Genomic DNA, 8,266 nt, shown 5'->3' on the forward strand with positions numbered 1-8,266 from the left:
TAAATGCTCCCAAGATCCCAAATTGGCTAGAAAGAAAAGGAGGATTCAGTTAGTAATGAACACATTTGCTCCTCAGAAATAAATAAATAAATAGCCTAAATTAATAATGAATGGTTTGAGCAGGACTAAACCTAAATAAACAAGCTGAGTTATAAGGAACATGCTGAAGCATACTTAAGGAAGGCCAAGAGAAATAACTGCATAAAACTGGAAGAAAACGTTCCATTAAATATAAATAAGTTATAAAAATACAAAATGCCCATTTTTCTCACAAGATTTTAATGATTGTCATTCCTCCCTGTGATTTTAAAGGGCTTGATCTATGCTATTTTTATACTTGTATAAGATGGTATATGCTAGTTGAGTGTGGGATTTTTGGCTTTTCACCAATACTGTTCTGTCAATACAGCCTCTGGTGTGGGTGCAGCTATACTGGAATAAAGGTGTTTTGCCCTGGTGTGTCTTATTCCCTTCTGCACATGGGAACCGTGATATTGGTCTGTAGCACCTTTTATAGCGGTAAAGCTTCACCCACAAAAGGGGGGCTGTACTGCCTTAATGATACAACTTTAGTTAAATTGGTACAACTTTTATGTTTAGACAAGCCCTTAAATGAGATGGTATGCAGGGCTCTTGCGCTTGAATCTTAAAAAGAATTATTTTCTTCCTATGAGTTTTCCGGGGAGCAACTGGAAAAAATTCAGCCACCACAATGTCACATAGGAGGGGCTGGTCTGTCAACAAGCCAGCCAGGTGATGCCTTACTGTGTGGGTTTATATGCACTTCATGATCCTCAACTAACTGAAATTGCCCACCCACGGTGAAGCAGCAGGTCAGTAACAGGCTCACAGAGTACAAGCAAGCACAGAGCCACTTTAATTCCTTCAAAAAATAACTTGAAGCCTCACTGAAGTTGAAAACCACAATGATTGGAGTCAAATGGTTTGAGATCAATTTGAGTGGAAATCTACTGCCAAGCAGAAGGAGAAAAATCCCTGACAATGTAGCTCTCAAAAGAAATGTGGCGATCTTCTTCCAGCATAAGTGCTGCTGCCCATGTTAGGGAGGGCACTGTGTGCTGTGCAACGCTGGGAAAAATGCCAGGGCTCTGTACACCTACCATTCACTACTCTTCAGATCTAAAACTGGTCTCACTCTCTGTGGGCCACACATAGGCATCTTCCCCTCCTCAGGACCTTCAGCCATGAACCCTCCCTGTGAAGACAGAGGGAACCAGTACCCTAGCAGCAGCTTCTCTTCCTCTCCGGCTCACGCTCCTCCTTGGTCCTTCTCTTGCACGTACCCTGCACAGAGGTTCTGGTTGTTGTGTGCGGGTACTCTGTTGTCTCTCTAGCTACCGGTGGCCAGTTTCTGGCCTGCTTGAGGAGAAGGCTAGCAGGTAATGAGGGGTAGGCATTTCTGAGCATGCCAGTAAGTTCATTTCCTACCCTGGGCTTCTGGGGCATGGGCTCAAACCAAATCTCCAAGCAGCTGTTTAGCTATGTAGAGTCATCGGTACTTAGTTTCTGAATAAGGAATTAGGTGGCAGCTTTGAAAATGCCATTGGTGTCTAAATGGCAGATTTAAATGTTAGAAGTGGGAGTTAGGTACCGGTAACCTTAAGGACCTGGGTCAATTTGCTTTGCTTTCATATAAGGAGAAAAAATACCAGAACCTGAGGTCTTTTGGGCCTTGCTGCACAATTCGCATGACAATCTAAAGAGAGTTCTGCTCCTATTTTTATCACTACACCCTGCACAGCAACTCCTACATCCAGAGTACATCTTTATTTTTTGACTGAGCTATACAACAAAGGGAATAGAAGAGCCTAGAAGAAACTAATAAGGTAAGGTATGTGGTCCCCCAATGTGAACTGAAAATGAAAAAATGAGAGGGTCTTGCTTTATTATAATAGTGTTTAGCAGAGTGAAATAATGGCTCTGCATATATAATAGAGCGAGGAGGATAATCAAAAAAACCCTCCTATGATCACACAATAGAGCGACCAACTCTAGATGTATGCAGCAGCGGTAATAAATTAAAGTGCAGCTGAATGGATTCCTGGTCATTTCACAATATGTCCAGGCTCCCGTAAGAAATAATACAATGTATTTAAGTCTAAGGTAAGAATAACTTTAAACAAAAAGGTATGAGGGAAGGGAATATGTTATAAGTTTTATTGCAGACAAATGTAGCAAATTAGAAAGGGAACGCATTCATGTTTGTATTCCAGAAGGTGGCTATAGTACCGTTTTCCCGCAGATGAGGAACCAAAGTTTGATAATACATTATCTGAAGTGCTTTCCCAATGTATGCACCTTTGTATCAAAAGTGGGCAGCAGTGTTACTGATCTTGGCCTTCCTGTGGTTGGATACACATCAGGCTCTTGTATTGGGTCCCAATCCTTAGGGCTGATGTGTTATAATCTTCTTGGTGTCTCACTGGCTGCATCTACACATGAGCTTAACTGTGGAGTAGACTAATTAGCTGTGGAGTAAAGTGTCATCATCTACACGTGTAACGGTATTAAGCTGCAGTAAATTAATTAATGCTGCAGTAAGAAAGCACTATTTCTGATACTGCTGTCTTACTTTGGGGTAATTTACTGCAATTAAACTCATGTGTAGATACTGAACATGGGCATAAATTGTGCCTGGCCAGCCCAGCCAGCCAGGGGCCCGATTCCTGCCTGCCGCCTAGCCCACACAGCTTCACACTTTCAGCACCCTCAACCAGTGCTGATGATGACACCCGGAGCCCAGTGCTGGTCCTCCATGCTCCCTGCCAGCCTGGGAGAGCTCCACCCTGGCTTGAATTGCTGTTGTCCTGGACGCATATGTAGATACACTGCTCTGCAGTAGCTTACTCTGGCTCAAACTGCTCTGGAGTTTATTGCTTCATATTAATTGCATGTGTAGATGCACCCAGTGGGTTGTAGCACTTTTTCCTCCCTTGGCTTTCCTGACATGTTCTGTGAGAAAAGCAAGGTAAGCCATCATAGAGATGATGCCCCATAGTCAGACTGTCTAAGGTCGCCAGGATTATTGCTGATGCTCAAGGGTCCCCAGAATTGAACCATGGCCTTTCTCAGAGCTCGAGCTGTGCAGGCATTCTGAGATACAGACTGAACTGCCAGTGGCATGCACTAGGTCACACCTGGAGGTAAGCTTTGCACAGGGTTTCTGAGCAGCACATGACTATAGATGCACCTGTTTTTATGCCCTAACCTGTTCACCCTTCTGGAGCATTTTTTGACTTTGGATCAGGACTTCTGGGCATAACCAGGATCTTCCTCCTGCAGATCATGATTTGTCTTCCCAGGTAAATGACCAATCTGTCACTGTAAAAACATGCTGTCCTCTTCCACTGCTTCCTGTGTGTCATGTTGAGGTGTCCCTGCTTTGTTACTTCTGTAAGTTCTTTCTAAAATTCCTTGTTGGCTACCTCTGTCTCTTCTTGTTTGGAGAATTTCCACCCCAGCCTTCACCAGACAACCAAGGCAGACAACTTGGAGAAGAGAAGACTGAGGGGAGACTTGGTGGCCATCTATAAGTATGTATGGGGTAAATATTGGGAGCTGGGAGAAAAGCTGTTCACTCAGGCGCCCCATGGGAGGACAAGGAGCAATGGCCATAAACTGTTAGATTATGGTTTCAGGTTAGATGTAAGGAAGAACTTCTTTACTGTAAAGGTGACCAGAATCTGGCATAGACTTCCCAAGGAGGTGGTACAGTCCCCAACCTTGGAAGTCTTCAAGAGGAGACTGGACAGTCTCCTCCCAATCCCTTGTTGGGATTGTATTCCTGCTCAGAGCAGGGGGGTTGGACTCAATGATCTTTTGAGGTTTTCCCTGCACAGGCGTACTTTTTTATATACTTTTTGCCCAGTTGTAATACAGTTGTTAAGGCTAATTGCTTTTCACTGCACCTAGTCTGAGAGAGGTGTGCTATAGACCTAGTCAGCAAAGTTTAGATATCTTCTTACATAAAGTGACTCAGAAAAAATAGAGCCATTTCATGACTCTGCAATAGTAACCTCTGTTCCTAAACAGTTTAGATTTCCCAAACCATTGCAAAAAGTAGTATGTAGCTAAAGCATGACAGAGGAACAAACAAGACCTGGACAAATTAAAATGGAAGTTAAGTAATGGTTTGGCAGTTCCTGTGACATTTAGTTATTGACCTTGCATTTCCTGGAGTGAAGGTTCTCCTGTTGAAGTCAGGGCAAACTTTCACTGCTTCAGTGGATGCAGGGATAGCCTTCTCACTGTTTAGGTGCCACCTGTGACTCCTTTACTTATGGGCTACTTCACCAATGATTTGCCTTGCTGTCTTCCTATACTCTTTTGAAAGAATTATAATGTGGCTTCTAACTGCTGATTTTCATTCCACCTGCCTTGAAGAACTTATCAAGCGTTTGCTGGTTTTCCTGTCCTGGGATGATAATCATCAATTCATCACAGACAGGAGTAGATACAGCCAGAGTTCTCTGTTTGTTAGAAATCCATCTCTGTCCAGACAGCGCTTGCAGGCCTTGGGTATGTACACAGAGAAAAATAAGTCGAGTTTATTGTTCTTAAGCTCTTGCCCTAAAAAGGAGAAAGAGTTACTTCACAGGGACTTTTGCCATAGATCAGTTCTAAAGCATGATATAAAAGCCTGACAGTGTTATGGGTCTGACTTACGGGATCCATCAGGTCATAGCGAATTAATAACACTTTCCCTTGGTAAAATTAAAATCGACTTTATCAAAGATAAAGAAACCTAGTTGCTTTATTTATTAGTAGGAGTATGTGAATGCAGTGGAATGGCCAGTCAACAGTGAGGGAACAAATCAATGTAGCTTGGGAATTGTTTCAGTATGCAAAGGAGATGCTCAGAAACAGCTCAAAAGAACTTTTTAATATTGGTCTTTTAAAGAATATCCTATAACCTAACACAAAGGAACAAATTGTGCCTAACCATTGAAGAGACTCTTGTAAGAGCTTGCTAAATATAACAGGCCAAATAATTTTGTAAGGGTGTATGGATCTTTGCTATTGGTTTTTACTATCTCTAGTACCATTGGAGTAGTCTGTTATTAGTCTTTCCCAATAGTAGTATAACGTTTTATAAGGTCTCAATGGGCAACACAGAAACATGGTTGTTGCTGTTTGTTCTGTACGGACTAAATTCTCTCAAGTTTTCACAGGAGGGTTTTTACGTGGTCTGGAGCAGGGAATGTGATGGCCATGGCTCAAATGGCCCCCCATGCACTCGACTTTCCCTGTGTAATTGCAGTGGTCCCTCCTGAGTCTGACCCCCCGTGCTATTGTAATGGGTGTTGTCTTGGCTGCAGCACCTACTTAACAGAGGAACCAGCAAAGCTTTAAGCATGTGAGCAATGCCAGAGTGCTTAATATACCTTCTTCAGGGCCAGATTGTAAATCAATTTAAATGAATGCTATTATATATAAGGTCACCATATGTCCCAGATGGGCTGGGACAATCCCAGATTTTGCAGGCTGTTCCAATTGGTGTTTAATTGAAGCAAAAGTCTTGGATTTGGCTGCTGCAGTCAGAGGCAGAGGCTGCTGGCTGGCTCCAGCTGAGCAGCAGCTGGAGATGGGGGGAGAGGGAAAGGCTGGGCTGGGCACCGCTTCTCCTTCCTGGGGGGGAGGGAGGGAAGGATTGGCCGGGCAGGGAAGGGTGGGGCAGGAGGCTGTGGCATAGGCACCTGCATGGGATGAGCCTGGATAGCCATTTGCCACCCGCAGCCTCATGGCCTGCTGCTGTGCTGGCAAGGCCCAGACTGTTCATGGTGGCCCTGGGCAGCTGTTGGCAGTGGGGGTGGGCGTTCCAGCCAGGTCCAGCATCTGGGCTTGGGGGATGAAGCCAGACCACAGGCCTCTGTGTTGTCCTACCCCACTCTACCATCAGGGCTCCTGGGAGCCATGGGTTCAGGGGTGTGTGTGTGTGCGCGCGCGCGCGCATGTGTGTGCACGTGAGCTTAGGGGTGTATGTGTGCTGGGATGGGGGGGGTGTCAATTCATGGTCACCAGAACCATAGATCACTCGATCAACTGGCCTATATATCGATCTACCTAATTCTGGTGACCATATTATTATTTTATTTATAAATCTGCACACGCACAAACTCACATATATAGATCACACACATATATATCTATACATATATGTGTGTGTGTGTGTGTGTGTGTGTGTGTGTGTGTGTGTGTGTATCTGATGGGCTTTGATCTAGAGGTTTAAACAACCTATGTTTTGACTGAGCTCACTCTCCTTTTTTTGTCATTTTCTGGTTATGATTTTTGGGATGGTAAAGTTAGTACATATTGTGTTCAGGGCATGGGAGGGGGGGAAAGGAATATTCATGGAAAGGATCCTCACACCTTGCTGCTTGCCTGCAATATCTACACGCTAACCTGTCTTGAGTGCATTTTCACGTGATGGTGGGATTGTAATTTAGAGAGCTAATGCCCTGGTTTTTTCTTATAAGCAAATATTCCCAGCTAAACTGCATCTCCCATGATCCTCCTCTCCTCTGTGCTCTCCTCTGAGTTGCAGAGCACATCACAAGAATGATGTAATTTCTTCAGTGTCATGATTTCAATGACCTCCATGACTGTTGTGACAAAAGGAAGCCTTAGTCCTTTTCTGTGGCTAGTTTAGCACTTACTGTCAGGAGTACTCACTGAAACAGCACAGTCAAAGTGAGCAGACTCCCAAGTGACATGGATTATTTATAACTACTTGATGTAATCAGAACTCTCTTCTTTAGGGCAACCGCATTATGTAGATATCTTCTGGGGACCAGTTGAACTAATAACTGTTGCGTAATTGGTGCAAGTGGAGCCATAAATTCTGCTTCAGAGAGGCTGCAGCTGGCCAGTACCCAGGGGCTAAACATTGCTAGGTACAATGTAAATATAAAATTCAAGCTATTGGTCTTTTAGTGCAGGAGCTGCTTTAACAAAGATTAAAGACTAGATCTTGCCCCTCTTGAAAACCATGGCAAAATTCCACTATCATCAGTGGTGCAGGATTCCGGTTGTTATAAAAGAAGATGAAATGCACTTAATTACAGGTTTATTCATTAAATTTATTCATCAAATATTTGATGTAACATCTTTAAAACCACTTTGATTTTAAAATATTCTCCTTGTTGAGGCAATGGGCTCCCCGGATCAAGAGGGTTCTCTATGTTCCAAACCTATAGCAAAAAGAATATATACTCCTGTGACTTCGCTGTCATCCATCCTGTAATACAATCCATGTAGTATACTGAAGTCTTGGTTTGGACTTTACTGACTTCAGTGGGTCTCAGGCACTAAAAGTCATTTTACCCCTGCATTTGGGTAACAAGTAAATATCACATGGATACGACTGAATCCAAGAGAGAATTTGATCCTGATCGGCTGTAGGAGATACTCCTGTGCCTCTGCCTGACCAGGTTTGCTGATTGCAGGCTGCTCCTAAGCGAGTTGCAGAATGACATCTAAGAGTTACGCCAGGTCAAGAGAGAGCAAAACCTTGAAATCTTTCAGTACAACAGAAGCTGGCAGGAGCTAGAGTGTTGCTGGTTATGGTGAATTGCAGTTCCCTCAAGAGCCAGGACAGGTTTTTATCGAGGAGATTGTCATAACCTTTGCTCTTCCTTTGATTGTATTTCTTTGCTCTCAAAACTGTTGCGCTTCTGTTGGCCATTGTGCTGCTTTCATTCATTTGTTCATTTATTTATTTATAGGCCTGCAGTTAGCCTCAATGTTTTCCATAGTTTCAGGTCACTAGATGACCAGCTGATTTACCCAATTTATTCCATGGTGTGTGACAAGAAAGACCTGGGTCAGGCAATGAGTCATAAACTTCCATTTTTAATTCACTGTGGTTGGAATACAGTGATCTGCACACTGCCAGTCATCCACCATATTGATGAGATTAGCTGGTAATTAAAAACTCAGCCAAGCCAGGCAGAGGGAGATGACTCAATTAGCAGAATGTCACTGAATCTAATTTACTTTGCTTATCACAGATTTATTCTCTAATGAATTAGAAAAGAAGAGCAAGACACCTTCAGAGGGAGATCTAGGGGCTTAAAGGCTTAAATACTTTCTAACCCCTTTATGCTTCATGGTTTGGTTAGCAGGAAGTGCGCTGATACTGCTAATCGCACAGAATGGCTGGTTACTGATAAATGTTTCTTTAGATAGTGTATGAACAGAACTAGTACCGTCTCCTATTGCATATGAAAGCTGCTGGTTAGGTCAG

This window comes from Crocodylus porosus, unplaced genomic scaffold, assembly GCF_001723895.1.
Source record: "Crocodylus porosus isolate Cpor-Errol unplaced genomic scaffold, CroPor_comp1, whole genome shotgun sequence".
In the NCBI taxonomy this organism is placed as follows: domain Eukaryota; kingdom Metazoa; phylum Chordata; order Crocodylia; family Crocodylidae; genus Crocodylus; species Crocodylus porosus.